We start from the raw sequence: 16,799 nt of genomic DNA, 5'->3' as shown, positions 1-16,799 counted from the left end.
TGGTGGCCCCTGGGTAAGAGTGTATCATGTGGACTAATCCCTTATCACAGGGGTCAGGGTTTGATTCCGACCCGAGCCATTTCCTGCATGTCTTCCCCCCTCACCCTATCACTCAACTTTGTCACTATCTCTCAAGAAAGCAGAAATGTCATGAAAATATATCTTGAAAAAATACTGATAAAATAGTCAAAGCTTGTTGTTGTTGTACCCCCGAGTGATCTGTTCTATGGCATACCTACACTGCTGGGAGCTAAGATCCTGACCTGATTATGTAGCAATAAGTTAGCATGAATCTCCTCCTGTCAGCCCTGGGACCAGGGTGAGTCATTACTGTAAGAGAGGGGATGAGTCATGCATCAGCCTTATTCAAAATATCTGGATACAGAATGCTTCATTCAACCGTTCACTGAACCGGGAATATCCACTTTGTTTTAACTATATCACTGTACCCAGTGTGTGTGCGTGTGTCTTATGTGTCTGTGTGTGTGTGTATACATGTGTGTGTGTGTGTGCGTGTATGTATACATGTGTGTGTGTGAGAGTGCATGTCTCTGAGTGACATGAGGTGTGAGTTCAGAGTCAGGCTACCCTCAGGGCAGACAGACACATTGAAGGCTCCGTGTTAATATTTGATGTGCCTGAATGTGCATCGGACCATTCTGACCACAGGTGGTTCAAAACACACACAGGGCAGGGAAAGACCCACAGCACAGAAGCGTCACTGAAATGAGAAAACACGGTGCCTGAGGGGGAAGAGTAAAAGAGGGAGAGAGAGATAGGGAGGGAGAGGGAAGGAAAGAGGTAGAGAGAAAGAGACATAAAGAGAGAGAGAGGGAGAGGGAAGGAAAGAGGTAGAGAGACAGAGACATAAAGAGAGAGAGAGGGAGAGGGGAGGAAAGAGGTAGAGAGACAGAGACAAAGAGAGAGAGAGGGAGAGGGGAGAATGACACATGCTGAGACCGAGTGATGGGGGTTGACAGAGTGATACTGAGAGGAGGAGAACAGATAGGGGAGAAGAGGAAATACAGGGAAGCAGGGGATGGACAAGAGAGATGAAGGTCATGGGGAGAGAAAAATAGAGAGTGCTACAACAGAGAGAGGGAGAGAGAGAGAAAGAGAGAGGGGGGAACCCAGTATGCCTGGCAGGGTAATTGTAGTGGTAAGGATTTATTGCTTCAAGTGTAATTGGGTTCAAGCCCAGCTCTCAGAGAAAATCCATTGAAGTCTGCTGCTGGAAGGTGGAGAAATGCTTTGTTTGCTCTGACTCCTCAGGTTCTACAGCATGGTGAAACTATGCACAGGAACAGGCAAGCTAACCAACAAACCAAACAACACACACACATATATACACACACATACATATTCACACACACACAATTAACATACTGGTTACACACTTGAATATGTCCAGTACTTCATAATGGAAAGTAAATATAATCTATTCTGACCCTAAGGCTCACCTGTGGCCTTTGAACCCTCAGGCACAATGTGTAGCTCCTTATAAATAATAATTGCTAGTTAACTTAACATTGTTAGAGACAGGTTTCTTTACTTTCACAGTCATCAACTGGACATGTTTGTTTTAGAAGTGAAGCTCTCTCTTCACTTCAAGTGTCTGTTTCCAGTTTCTCCTCCATAACGTGCCAGATATGATGTCATCAGTACCTACCAGCGGTGCGCATAGGAACAGCATAGTGAAACGACACACGTTTGTTCATGCACAATCTGTCCTATTAGTAGTGACATTCCATCTCATTGTGTCAGGTATACAGATATTGTGGCATATCATCTAATGAAAATATACTAATCAATAATGCAAACTGTTTTGCAGGGATGTGTAGGTGAAACCAAGCCTGGTTTCTTATGGATTGAAAAGCATTAGGGAAAAAATAGGTTGCATGAAAACATCTCATCTCTCATTGTGTTTTCTAACATGAACCCCAGGCCCTGACACAAAACTATGACGCAAGTGATTCCATAGAGGGTTTCCTGGTGCAGTGCCTGTATGTGTGTGTGTGTGTGTGTGTGAGAGAGAGTGAGAGAGAGAGAGAGAGAGAGAGAGAGAGAGAGAGAGAGAGAGAGAGAGAGAGAGAGAAAAAGAAAGAAAGAGAGAGAGAGAGAGAGAGAGAGAGAGAGAGAGAGAGAGAGAGAGAGAGAGAGAGAGAGAGAGAGAGAGAGAGAGAGAGAGAGAGAGAGAGAGAGAGAGAGAGAAAGAAAGAAAGGAAGAGAGAGAGTCTGTGAAGAGTGCATGTCTGGATGTCTATGTCCCATCTGCCTACCGAGCTTCCCTAACCCTCTACTATCTTCCCCCCCTCCCTCCCCCCCTCCCTTCCTCCTTTTCTCTCACTCCAGACCTGTCACTCCTCCCTCCCCCTCCAGACCCCTATCCTTCACATCGCCTGCCACTGCAGTGCAATTCCCATCTCCCTGACATGCAGCAGCATTCACAAACCCACACTGCAGAACAGAGAGCCTGCTCCAGAATACCAATCAGACAGAGAGAGAGAGAGAGAGAGAGAGAGAGAGAGAGAGAGAGAGAGAGAGAGAGGGCTATCCCCTGTTTCTATCAATGCAGTCTATCAGTCCAGCCCAGCAGAACTGTCATTGCAGAAACCACCACATTTCTCATACAAAGGGATTCTCCTTTACAGGCTGCCCCTGTAGACAGGATGGGGAATGGAGGTAGGGAAGGAGGGAGGGGGTGGGGGGTTAGAGACACTGTTGTTGGAAGATTGAAGCTGACTCGTCGCATTCAGGTGGCAGTGGCTCTCCTGCTTCTCTTGATAAGGTTATTGACTGCCTTCCAGAAATGGAAAAGTCATTGATTAGAGATGGGGAGACTGGTGCAGAAGCAGGGAGTGAGCCTGGGGATATAGATGGGGTTGGTGCTGGGGCTGGGGCTAGGGCTGTGGTTGGAGCTAGAGCTGGGGTGTGGGCTGGGGCTGGGGTGTGGGCTGGGGTGTGGGCTGGGCTGGGGCTGGGGCTGGGGCTGGGGTGTGGGCTGGGGCTGGGGTGTGGGCTGGGGCTGGGGTGTGGGCTGGGGCTGGGGCTAGAACTGGGGTGTGGGCTGGGGCTGGGGCTGGGGTGTGGGCTGGGGCTGGGGTGTGGGCTGGGGCTGGGGCTAGAACTGGGGTGTGGGCTGGGGCTGGGGCTGGGGTGTGGGCTGGGGTGTGGGCTGGGGTTGGGGCTGGGGTTATTGCTAGAACTGGAGCTGATTCTGTAGCTGAGCAAAGACCAGTAGAAGCACTTGGGGTTGGAACAGAGACACAGATGGAGGAGGACAGGGGACATGTCTAAATTGCTATTCTGTTCTGCATTATCTTCATGCAAAAAGCTGTTGCCAGGCCAAGCCCCCATGATGTCTCTCAGCCAATCGTGCTCCCCGTCCTTGAAATGAGGCAAATAAATCCGGGGCTATCCTCTCAGATACGTCACCACCACAGTGACAGGGAGGGGAAATGAGCCAGGGAAGCACAGAGTTACAGAACATTTCCTTCAGTCAGCTGGTGACAAGACATAAATCATTTATCATAGGTTGGGTTCCAATGAGGGAGTATGATTTCAATTATCTATGTACTGAGATGAGAAGCACCTTTCTGCCAATGAAAATTACAAATAACATTTCAGCTTCAACAGAGTAAATAATTTAAATAGTTAGGAAGGGACCGGCAACATAAATATTGCTGTAGAAAACATATCCCTTTGAATGATAGAAAACCTTGGATTTTACTATAACATGCAATGCATTGTGACAGGCGCCGGATGTTTGATTATATCCCCACAGTCTCTCCAGAATATTCCAATATAATAAGTTATCCAAGTATTTTACACAATGGCAGGTCATTAGACAAAACAACGTTTTCCTCTCCCTCTTCCATTCTCTCTCTGACTAACCCTATCTCTGAACACAAACTGGATTGTATTGCTTCACCCTGTAATCCAGTAGTGAAGTCAGGTGGCTGAGTGGTTAGAGAATCAGGCTAGTAATCAGAAGGTTGCTGGTTCGATTCCCCGGCCGTGCAAAATGATGTTGTGTCCTTGGGCAAGGCACTTCACCCTACTTGCCTCGGGGGAATGTCCCTGTACTTACTGTAAGTTGTTCTGGATAAGAGCGTCTGCTAAATGTAATCCTGTAGATGAGATGTTACTGCTGCACTGTGAGATATTATTGTTGTTGCACAATGTGGTACCTTCTATAAGCACTATTTGTATGTCACTGGAAAAAAGCATCTGCTAAATGAGCATATGTAAAATGTAAATGACCCAGTGCCAAACAGCTAATCAACACTGCCTTATCCTCTCAGAACACTGGAAGAAATAAAATGGCAATTATCATGTCTGGGCTTTATGTAACCGTCCAGTTAACAGCTGTGGTGAAAAGGAATAACGATGTGTATCTCTGTGGCATGAGAACTGTTTATTTTTAATCACCAGAGTGTGTGCCTGGTCTTCGTGACGATTATGCAACTGAAACTCAGAGGAATACTGCGTGATTAGAGATGTTTCGGTTCTCAAGAATACAGGTTACATAATGCAAACTGCTCCTCTCGAGACAAGACTCAAATCTTTCATGTATATTTAATCGCGAATAAAGACATTTATTATTTACCGGTGGGAAGAATCTGCGTGTCAGTGTTTCAAGCTGTTAAAGAGATAATGAGCATCTTGTTTTGATGAGAATGGAGTTGTGCCATGAGCATAGGAATGAAAAAACTTAGTTAAAACAAACATTGTTGTCAAACTGTAGATAAACATTATTAGCTGACGATTTGCTATCACAAAGAATAATAAACATGTTCAGACAGCATCTATACCGATTTCAGGTCTGGCAAGTGTTTAGTTTTCCCTACAAGACGTGATCTGCATTTTACATTTACACACTAGGAAAATCATTGTGCATTTTCCATGTTCTACTTGTTTTTGCAGTTTAATGCTCAAGAACAAACACAGACTGTTAAAGCCAAGCCCCTAACTAAGGTATCTCTAGTGGAATCAACCCCCCACACACAAGAAATAATAATAAAAGGGACCAGTGCTTTGAGGAGCCTCAGGGACAGGAAGTAGTTTAACTCAACATTCTGAGTCAGACTCCCCCCAGCTCTCCCCACCCCTTCCCTCATTTCTCAGTCTGATAGCAAGCCATAGAGCAGAGCCTATAAATAGACCAGGTCCATGATCACAAGTCTATCTCGGGTGGAATACTACCTAGACAATTGACAAACAGGACAGGCCTGTCTGCCAAGAACACACTGTAACCGTTTTTTAAATTCTAGATAACTGCAATAAACATCTGTAACCACGGCATTCATCCCTCTCCTACAGTAGCTGATGTCTGACTTTACTTTTCCTGTGAAAACATGAGCGAAATATCCAGGGGAGGTGGTAGGACTAGGACCAGTATATTACCTGGTACTGGGACGATTGTATTACGTGGAACGGGGATAGACTTGTAACGTAGGTGAATCAGACACTAACAGTATTGCTTCAGGTACAAGCAAATGCACACAGTGCTAAAAAAGCCATCAGCCACAGCACTGTGTAACAGCAGAGGGCTGCATGAAGAGTTGTCTATACTACACTGGGCAATTAACCATTGGGCCCAGAAACCCTAGTTGCACCCCTGGTTATGGTTATGATTTGTGCATTCCTAAAACTCACCATGAGCTACTCAGCCAATCACTTTTAATGAGATTGACAAACACATACAGAAGTTAAATCTACCGTCCTCTGTGAATGGTGAAAGTGCAGAACTATAGGCTGCAGTCTATCACAATTATCTTACTGGATTGCAGAAAGCAAAAAAGGGTTTTGAACATTGTGTTTTATTTTCACCCAGAGATTGAGAACTAGCCTTAGTCCTTCTGGCTCCAGCTATTCTCATCTCCAACATGAGCCAATAATTCCACTGTGAAGCTGGCCATTGATTAGGGCACAAAAGGAGATTGCGTTTCCATCAATAACCCTTGAATCACCCACAGTTAACACCGCCAGCCCAGCCCAGGCCTGTTCAGTGGAGCCAAGGCCATTTCTATGACTGTTGTCTGAGGCTCTACAGCAGTAAGCAATTTCACCCTCACACCTCTCCGTCACACAATTATATATGATTGCCTATCTCTGTGTTAGTAGAGAGACAGTGAACTCTGTGAAGGAAGAGAAAGAGGGGGTTTGCTAAATCAAAATAAAAATGAAGAGAAAGACGGAGAGAGTAGGCTATAACAAAATAGAAAAATAAACAACCTACAGAGCTTTGGTCAGAGGCTGCCTGGCTTGTGTTTTTTTTTGCTGCAAAGGGAAACTGGTGATATATTAATATGAATACAATCAAATGGGCAGAAAGACCCTAATGAGGACATAACCTTTTGATTGGCCAGGCAGATCTGAGAGGACTGTCTGCTGTCAAGCAACAGCGTAGCTAGGGCTGCGTCTGCAGAACAAAGTAGAAACATGCACTAATTAATCTGACAAGAATGTAGGCCTATGGGTTTAAGGGTATACAAACGGAAGCTAGTGGTCTCAGCTATCGAACACAATAATTTAACAGATGCTATTTTCAAACGATTGTAGACACACAGTAGGGCTATGGGTTATTGTAACCTATCATATAGATTCGGTGACATAGCAAGGTTGTCAGTTTGGGTGAAATATGGAAAAACGGATAATGGTGTAGATCACAGAAGAAGTGAAAACAGCTAGCAGGCAGCTTTTCGGGGCATTGACAATTTGGTCGTTGCTCAAACTGTCATGTTGCTCCCAGCGGTACTGCAATAGTTTCCCAAGTTGTTCTAGGAACCAGGACACCTGTGCTGTGAATACCGCTAAGGTTTTTCATGAAATGGCATGGCTGATATTTAGACCATAATACATCATTTATGTTGCAAACAAAATCTAGTTGCTGGAAGCGACTGTGAAAAAGTCGCAATTTTTTATAGGAACTGTTTGACCGAAATTAAGTTTGCATCACTACCTTTAGATACTGACCCATAAAATTGAAATGTCATTTTCTAAACAACTTAAGATGAACAGCCTACAAAGGGGAATTGAACATTATATTCAACATTACAAGTGCTACCATTGTAATGATATGAATAAATCACTAAAGCCTATGGACCTAGAAAGCAGTGGACTGCTGCACTCACAAGACTGAGATACAAGGTCCACTGATGTGGCATTTTCTAAGGTTTGCCGCAGGGTCTTGCCTTCTGGAATTATAAGAATGATTACTTTGCAAGCTTTTCCATGACCCAGAAAAGTCAATGTCCAGTACACTGCTTTTTGGTCATTACGGAGATGAAACTTCCCTGGGTTCTGATTAGTCATTAGGTAGATAAACCATCCCTGGTTTCTGATTGGTCATTATGTAAACAAAACGCTCCTGGTTTCTGATTGGTCACTAGGTAAATAAAACCTACCTGCTTTCTGACTTAGTCTTAGTTACATAGATAAACGTCTCTGGTTTTTAGGCCCAACGTGTGTGTGTGTGTGTGTGTGTGTGTGTGTGTGTGTGTGTGTGTGTGTGTGTGTGTGTGTGTGTGTGTGTGTGTGTGTGTGTGTGTGTGTGTGTGTGTGTGTGTGTGTGTGTGAGTGTATGAGCACAAGCACACATGCCTCAGCCACATCCCCAACATGCATACATCTCATAAAAGTATTGGAGAATAGGTTTTTAGTCGTTTTCTGCCACCTGGTGGTACATCGTGTCATGTATTCATGACACGATGTATCATAATAAACAATACAGACACACTTAGCAGATAATACAAAAAATTACGACAAGTACTCACATTTTGTTTTGGACCACCTCTAAAAACCAGATTCATCCCTCCGTATTTTTTATTAGCATGAACAGTAACACAAGAAGGCTATACCCTTCATCAACACTGGGTGTCACTTTGGATTCACCATACAGCATGTGCCAGTGTATCGTAGATAATAGACACATTTATAAATGCATCTTTGTACCTCAGTGTAGTTTGCAGCCAGCGCATAGCTATGTATAAAACAGACCAACACCGTTTTAGAGACTTGGCTTAGCATTCCTTTCAAGCTGGACAAAAAGTCAATTTCTGAGTTGAGGCCTTGTGGATTGCAGCTCAGCCTGCAGTTTCTAAATGTCACCAACGGTGTGTTCCAACATGCCTGTAGTTGCATTAATCAACGTTACTGTCTCGGTGAAAAACCAGCACGTGTCCAGAATAAGTTCATCACCATGCAGTGGATTCCAAATAGCCTCAGGGTATAAAAGTGAGAGTTAAGCCACTATGATGCCAAACCGTGTAACAAACTTTAAAAAACTAAATTCAATGTAACCAGTGTCATTTTACATGTAGCTAGGCCTATTGAAAGTTTTTTTTAGGCCTATTTATTTTTTTCACATGAAGAATACAGACATTACGAGAATAAAGAAAATATCAGATTGTTTGAAATTTACAGTCATGGTCAGTGTTAACCAATTACAATTAAAATTGTATAAGGGCGGGGTTTGAGGCGAGATTTTTTTCTGTGCTTTTTATGGTGCTGGAGGGAGGGGTAGGTTAAACTGAAAAAGCGTTGTTGTTGTAGCGACCGCTGACTGTAGTGGTTGTGGAAAGTGGCGCTATCGGAGTGTTGAACCATCGGATCTCCCATTTAAAACTACGATTTGGAGCAACATACCGGTAGGCGCAAATAATCGGTGAACTTTGTGCTCTTTCTGTATATAACTGTGTGAAATTAGTGTTCAATGTTAGCAATGGTGACGTTACTAACTCAATTTGTCGGTGCCAGGCGAGTTCACATGGGTATTTAGGACTCGCCGCAGGAAGTGTGCGCTCTAATGTTAGCTAGCTAGCTATCTTGCCTAACTAGAAGGTCTGTTCGTTTTGGGTGACTCTTGTGCGTACTGGATTAATGTCGGGCGGAGACATAATAGTTTAGGACAAGGGAAACATGTGTCACCGCGGGACTGTGTTGCAACAGGCAATTGGTATACTATAAAGAACTGGTCACTCGTGTTAACTAGCAAGGTAGCTAGCTGCAATCCGATTCAGGTCGCTGTATTATCAATGGGTTCTTTGGTTTAGCTAGACTAACAACATTCAAATTCTGTTTTCGTTCTTTGAGATGTAATTTAACGTTTCCATTGGATTTCCCTAAATTCCGATAAAAAAAATCACTGGATTTTCCTGGCGTTAGCTGACCTAGCACTAGCTATAATGCTAGCTAATTAGGGTTGGACAGTGAGTGCTGGCTATACAGTAGTCGAACGTTAGCTAATATCACATGTTAGCTAGATGGCTGTCTATATACTGTATGAGAGAGTAGTCGAAGTAAGAAAGCCTAAAAAGTCGCCCGCTGACCACAGCTACCTGTAGCATTTAGCGTAAGTAAAACGATTGCCTCCTGCACTTTCAGTTGGTCTCTTAAGGTGCTCTAGAAAGCCCATGACTGTCTGTATTGGATTGTCAACCCATGGCAGAAAGAAGTGTCACCCACTCAGCCCTCCTCAGCTGATTTGGACATCTATTTCGCATGCAGGCAATCAGTGCTTTTTGAAGGGTTTCCCAACTTGTCAAACCGACAACACAATCAAGCTAGTTTAACTTCTGAGAAACGTTAGACCGCAGCAGTTGTTCCTCATTCCTCATGTACCTACTTAAGTTAATGGTATAATTTCTCTCCCCTTTGGGGAAGCCAATACTACCTCTGCTGATTATATCCAGCACAACTGCTGACAGAGACAAACAATATTAAGAACCTTAGAACTAGATATATAACTATTTGATTCAAACTTACAGAGCAGATCACAGAATGTTGGGCATCTTGAGATACTGTTGGGTTTAAAAGACTGAGACCACATTGAATGGGGGAATTGAAGAATGAGAAAGCCAAACATTCTGTGATATCACAAGAAGCTCTTTGGAACACTGACATGCTGGCATAACATGGCTCACCAGGTTTTGACAAACATCTTTCAAAGATTCAACTCTTCTTTCAAATTGTTAAACTCGTATTGTCCTTTCTAATGATTTTCCTTGTGTTACATTCGGAACAAATGCTAAATAGAAGTATCTTGACGTAAGTGTTGTCAGACTTATGGAGCCGGCTGTATCTGTCAGGACAGCTACAGTGTCTGCACTGATTTACCGTTGCTCCTGATCCTCCTTTGTGAAATGGTGCCTGTTGTTTCAGACGTACAGTGACAGCTGCACTCCTCAACAGTGTGTGTGTGCATGCATGCGTTTGGTAGGAATGCATTGGATCTTGTTGCCGCATTTCTCTAGTATTGTGTCTTAAGGCAGAAAGAGTTTGTGAAAATTGAGAATATAGCGCCTGATGTTTAACAACGTTGCGTGTTGTTTTAAGACTATGGTATATGGTTCCCCCAGATGTCCACCCTGATTCTGACTGAAGTCGACTCACAGGAGTAAGGAGCTTAAACCCTCTTCATTGTCAACAGCCCTCCACAGGTTTTCTGGGTTTAAAGCTAGTAGACAGAGGTGTTGATGTTCCAGCCCCACAGTCCACTTTCACTGACGGTTAGGGACATGTGTTTGGGTACAAGTTTCCTTTCAGCTTATCAGAGAGACTGTTTGCCAGTCTGTTGACCATGGTCCATGGTGCATGACGGAACGAGCCGTTGAAACGGCCATTTGGACAGTGTTCACTGTGGCTCGTGGCCAGTCTTCTTGGTTAGCACCAGATTGAGCTAGCTAAAGCTTGGCTTTGTTGTGTTGTTTTGCATTCTGCCTTCCTAGCTTGCTCGTATCTTGGTCAACTTCATCTTGTTAATGGTGAAGGTGAGAGGAGGCTAAATGTTGCCGGTTGATTTGACCTCCTCCGATGTTTGATCATGCTCACTGTGGCCACAGTTTTCACCAGTATTGTCGCTATCCTTCCAGGATTTTCTTTTTTCAATCCATTGTTTTCAGGAAATGGGTTGTTCATTGGAACTGAGCCGGTTTGTAGTGAAATTCTATGCAAATCAGCTGACAGGAGTTCTGGTTTCACCCAGCGTTGTCTTTGTGAAATGGTTCACTGCCAGTCATGCATATAAAAAAGAAAAGTGTTAGATGTAGGAGACCACTCAAACAACATTTCTGTCCTCCTATTATTGTGATGGCAAAAGAGACAAATAAGTGTACACTTAATGAGGGACACTAGTATAGAATGAGGACACTAGTGCAGGATGTGGAAATAGAACAAGTCCACTGATTTTTGCAGCAGCTTCTCACACAGCATGAGAATGTAAGTCTTTCAGCCTTTTTTTTTAACATTCTTTCTTTCTCTGCCCACTTCCTGTTCATGTTTCACTTTTACACTCATTTCCTGTCAATATCAGTGCACAACACAGGGCTGGCGTGTGAAGGGAAAAGACACACCTAGATTACACTGTCATTCAGTAGAGGGGAGATGAGGTAGCAAGGTCTATATCCTGAGCAAATAAAATGTAACTTTGCTCCATTTATAGGCTATAGCCTAATACAGAGAAGAGATTAGAGCATAAATAGATAACCAGACTAGAGGTGTGATGTAGGCATTCTGATCACCACTGTAATCTGTGAACATTCTGTGCCTGGTTGGTGTCTCTCTTCCACCATGAGCACCCCAAACAAGCACTGTCAGCAAATGTTTTGGTGAAGCATATTCCAACCAGATAGTTTGTCGTAAACCTTGGATCCCTTGTCTTTCTGTTCCGCTTCTTCTGCGACTGTAGAGTTCAGGTGTGAGCTCTGTTGTTTCTGCTGAAAGGTCAGCCAGCCAGTCCTACTGTCTGGCATGCACAGGTAGGAAGCTTGGAGATATCCGCATAGCTAACCTGCAGCGTTAGGAAAAGTACATTTGATACAGCTGAGCTATAGAGCCATGGAGCTATGCCTGTTTTTCTTGTTCTCCAGCTGGTGTGATCTTAACTGCAATGTTGGCTGGATGACTGACTGACTGGGTGACTGACTGACTGGCTGGCTGACTGGGTGGCTGGCTGACTGTTCCCACCTCAGCAGCATGCCCATTGTTTTCAGCAGCTGTTTGAAGAGCGTAGCCTGGCTGATTTATGTTTTTGTCCATGGTTACAGTATGCTTAGGCACTGGGAAAATCTGACCAAAAAAAAGAGATAATTTATCCTTTTGTGATGGGCGTGTGGAATCACGAAGAAGCACCATGCTACACACTACTGCATGGTCCAGTGGGTGTTGAAAGAGATCTAGTGTGCAACATCAATCCACCACACTGACCCAAAATCAACTGCCCTGGGAACCGTCCCCCGCCAAAAAAACTACTACCGTCTTAATTTAGACCAGTGACTATTATCACAACCAAGGCAGTTTTGTAGTATAATACAGACAAAAAAACTTGTTGAATAATGAAGGGGGGAAAACCCCACTTCCTGTTTCTTAGTTCCTGTACGTGTGTTGATTTTTAATTTGCTCCAGTGATCCTTCCGTCATCCCTGTCACCACGGTGACCAGCAGGTTGATCAGGGTCTGGAGACACACCTAACAGGAGGGTATAGCTCAGCGGCTAGAGCACCAGACTTCAGATCACAATGTCGCAAGTTCAAATCCCCCCTGTACTGTACATTGCTTTGGATCAAAGTGTCTGCTAAATGTATGTGTTTTTATGAGACATTATTACCCAACACTAGAACAGCTCAGTAAGGGGTCAGGAGGTCAACAAGAACGTGGACCGAGGCAATGACGGATAGGGCCAGACCGGCCCGATCTGGAGATCTGAAACGAATCTCTCAGCCTGGTTTGGTGGATCTGTGCATGTCTGTGTCTCCTTCTCACACAGACTTACAGACATGGCCCCCTTTGTATCGCCTGTGCTTTTGACATGCAGAGCTCCCAGAACAGACGTGCTATTGAGCAGGGAGAAGGAGAGACGCAGGAGGAATTCTCCGCCTGGAGTCCCACGCCATGCGTTCATAACTGGTAGTAACCAGGCGAGGACTGGGGCTCTCCTGCTCTCTGAATACCAGGCCTTTCTTTCTCTCTCACACACACATGCGCTCACACACACACATGCAGCGGGCCTGCCTCCCAGCTCCAGCTAAGTGTTCTTTATGCCCTCTGTTCACACCCCTTGTCCTCTGCTCCTCCTCTCATCCTCCAGCCCTCATTGGCTGTGAGACAGGGTTTTGTAAACGGAGTCAGTACTGCGTCTAAATGAAAAATGTTCCCCTTGATCAGCCTGACACCCTTTTCCTTGTCTCACTCGTATTCACTTGACCCCTCTCTCCCTCCTCTTTTACACTCTTCCCCCCCCCCCCCCCCCCATGTCTTCATCTGACCCTTCCTCTGCTCCCATGGACACCCCAGATGTGGGGACAACCACCCAGTGTGTGTGTGTGTGTGTGTGTTAGCTAAGCGTAGCAGCATGCCTGGCTGGCTGAGGGGAAGTGAGGTTCGACCATGTAAGCAGCTGTGTGCAGGGTCTAGTGACGGGCTGAGGGCAGAGTGTGTGTGCGTGATACAGCAGAGGCAGTAGAAGGCTGCCATTGTGGTGGTGGGCAGTCAGTCAGGTCCCCTCCACCCAGCCCCTCACCCCCCTGGCCCGTGCCCATATAAGGGCAAAACACGTCCTGCCCTCTCGGTCTGTCTCTCTTTCTATTTCTTTCTCCACCCCCCCCCCTTTCTTTTTATCCCTTCTCTCTCTTTCTTTCATTATTTTTTATTTACCCCCTCCCCTCTCTCTCGTCACATTTTCTCCCAGCCCGAGGGAGTCACAGTTCTTCTAACCCAATTTCAGGCCTGTTTTTCCTCAGTCAACAGTGGAGGCCTTAAAATATTGATATCTGAGCCTGTGTAGAATGTTTCGAAACTGAAGCTTGCTTTTATATTTCGGAAACAGGATTGTCAGACTATGCCCCCAATTCAAGCCTGTGACGGTTTGTGTCATTATCAAGTTCAGCCTAGCAGGTCTTAATTAAGTTTGATGTCTCTGTGTTATAAGCATGCTCTTGTCTAGCGTACCTACAGCAGGCACAGATGTAGCCTGGAGGCTGGGCCCAGTGTGAGGCTCCCTCAGTAGTGTTCAGGTGGTTTCTTCATTCTCTGGGTGTGTCTGTTTTTCCTGTTACACTTCCATCTACCATCCCTGTTATCAGCACACAGATGGGATGAAGCAAGTCAGTCAGCTCAGGGAAGTGCTGGTTCCTCTGGTTGGGTTGTGGTTCCAGGTCCACGGCCGTTTGGGAATGTACGTTATTTCCTAACTGCAGTGTGGCATGACGAGTCCAGTCGAGGGAGATTCAGAGGGGATGTTCCAGATTGACCACACTGCGGCCAAGCTCGTACACTTGTCTAGGTGTCAGTTAGCTCAGTGTACAGTACACAAAAAGACTAACTGGATTTTTACAGTCGAAATATTGGAGATGATTGCCGTTTAGGGTAATTATAATGTCATTTGTTTAGCAGAGGCTTTTATCCAAAGCGACAGACAGACAGGGATTTGAACCTGTAACTTTTTGATCTTCAGTCATACACTCTACCACTGAGCTATGCCTGTCCCAGAAATGAATACCGGAAAGCTGCCGGAAAAATTACATTACGTGACCTCACCAAGTCAGCAACACCGAAGATTACCAATACGAGACGAGTAATGTGGCGCTTGATTGATTGTGAATTTCTTTCTCTAATTTCTCTTTCTAACCAGGAGGCTGGTTGTTGTTGCGATGTGCTTGGCTGATAGTTGGAAAGGAGCAGATCAACTGACAGTTGGTCTACGTTTGTGGTAGATATAGAAGCAATGTTGGAGAAAGATGAGCAGGAAATGTATGTTTCTCTTTCCTCTCTCTGGCAAGGGTTTGTTTATCCTTTTTCCCTCCTCCGAATACTTTCCTCGACGGTGCTTTGAAAGACACGGAAATGGTTACCTGTCTGAGAGGAGCCCATCCTTTGGCAGGGAAGACAGGGAAACCGACCATAAAAAAAACAGCATTTCCTGTCTGTGTATTGATTGTGTTCGGGCTCTGCAGTGTCTTCAGACGACAAGTCATGGTGCGGCAGATATCTGTGAATCCTACTTCCAGCCTTCTCAAATGTAGGACACAGAATGACATCAGTCTGCTGGAAGTGGCTAGGGACATTTTGATGCAGCTAAGAGTTTCAAATTCCATATCTCAAGTTTAATCAATGAGCTGGTTGGTCAGCACAGGAAGCTTAATTTACGGTCAGTTATTGCGTAATGTTGAGGAGTAATTGGGTGTTATAACATTCTACAGGTCTAGGAGGAGAACTAACATGGAAACGGACCGTGAGTCAAGAATTATACTTATTTTTGTTATTGGCAGTGATTTAAAAAATTCTTCCTGTCTGAACATTTCTTTTTTTTGTGCCTCTAGTCCATGGCATTTGGCATGAATGTGTTTTTAATGCCTGGTCTAGCTTCAAAGAATCCAGCTTTCTGTTTTGGCAGAATAGAAATGGAAGTGGTCTACACCCTGCTTCAGTGGGACGACTCTGAAATGTAAATGGTCCCAGAGATGAGGGTAACGGGGCTCAGTTGCGCTGGGCAGCCCTGCTCATGGTCATGGTCATCATCCCCACCATCGGGGGCAACATTCTGGTCATCTTGGCTTGACACGATTCCATCCATCATGCTGTTACTATGCAGAGGATTGGATAGCTTGGAGCTTTGTCACACACACACACAGTAATGTACTCACAGGATGATGTGTGTCTTCCAGTCCATTGAACCTCCAGTGGGGCTAACCTCGTGGTGAACCCAGCAGACTGTTAGAAGCAGCTCAACAGGCAGATGTTTGGGCCTCAGGAAAAGCCTTGTTGCTAGGGCTCAGGGCTGGTGCCATTAACGGCAGAGCGCACTGTCTGACACCCAGGAATCCTGAGAGAGATGGGGGTCCTAAACACACACACACCCTTTGCGTGACCGAGCCTGTTGCCTGGAGATGTCACACTGTGGAGATCTGGTGGGGTCATGTTAATAATTTATTTGCAGTCGGCTAAATCCTGGATCCAAATACAGCTGGCATAACAGTCATGTCATAAACAATCTACTGTAAGATGCTTTCTCTCTCCTGTGAAGATGGGTCGTTGTGAGTGCAGAATGAAGATGGCGGACTGGCTGAAAGTAGCTCCTTCCTAGATCCTTTAACACAGGACTCTGTTCTGGAGTTACAATAGCAGGTGTCTGGCAGGAGAAACGGCGTCGCTGCCTCTCTCACCCCCGATTCCAAAAGCCCAGGGAGGGGGAAGACCTGCCTTTCTCAGAACGAGAGGCTTCTAGAATCTCCCTCTTCCATTCCGTTGACCACAGAAAACCCTGGGATCTGGAGTCTTTTGTGTTCGAGTGTACTTCTCTCCAGCCGGCTGCCCTGGTGCAGATTCCTCCTCTTCAGTTTAGTTTATTTAACTGAGCCATGCACAGCATAGCACTGGGCCACAGTTAGCTGTATAGTAGGATGTAGACCAGGAAGAGCAGCCAGTACCCCTCAGTAACACCAAGCTGCAGACTCACCTTGACGGATCAATCAGCATTAGATTAGCACCACCATGCTGCTCTGCAGGCGCGAGGACATCACTCTGAGAAAGCCGGACTGTGTGTGTGTCCCAGTACCAGAGTGTGTGTGTCTGTGACTCCAGGCTTATCTGTGTGATAGAGGGCCTGCAGATTCTATAGGCCCTGTGCTGGTGTGACCGGCTGGGGTTAAACAGTGGTGCTTGTGTTGTAGCTGGGCTCACTGGAAAATTCCACTGGATTTGGATCTTCTGAATAACATGTTTATTTTCTGAAACTCTGTCTCTTCCTGATTCCACTACCTGCTGTGTCTGTCTGTCTGTGTCTGGTCAGTCGGTGAACTAGC

At 45.2% G+C, this 16,799-nt stretch overlaps 1 protein-coding gene across 6 annotated transcripts in view; it reads left to right on the top strand.

The window, feature by feature from the left end:
• Positions 1-8,497: 8,497 nt before the first annotated feature.
• Positions 8,498-16,799, top strand: part of fam49a (family with sequence similarity 49 member A) — a 17,700-nt gene continuing 9,398 nt past the window's right edge. For 3 of the 6 annotated variants that reach the window (XM_062466886.1, XM_062466882.1, XM_062466884.1), the window contains exon 1: positions 8,498-8,651. The gene's annotated coding sequence lies outside the window, so the exon portion shown is untranslated. Of the gene's footprint in view, positions 8,669-16,799 lie in introns of all 6 variants that reach the window. The other 3 variants (XM_062466883.1, XM_062466885.1, XM_062466887.1) reach the window with 3 other exon arrangements.

This window comes from Osmerus eperlanus, chromosome 8 (genome assembly GCF_963692335.1).
Source record: "Osmerus eperlanus chromosome 8, fOsmEpe2.1, whole genome shotgun sequence".
Taxonomy (NCBI): Eukaryota; Metazoa; Chordata; class Actinopteri; order Osmeriformes; family Osmeridae; genus Osmerus; species Osmerus eperlanus.
This window is presented reverse-complemented; position numbering and strand designations above follow the sequence as displayed.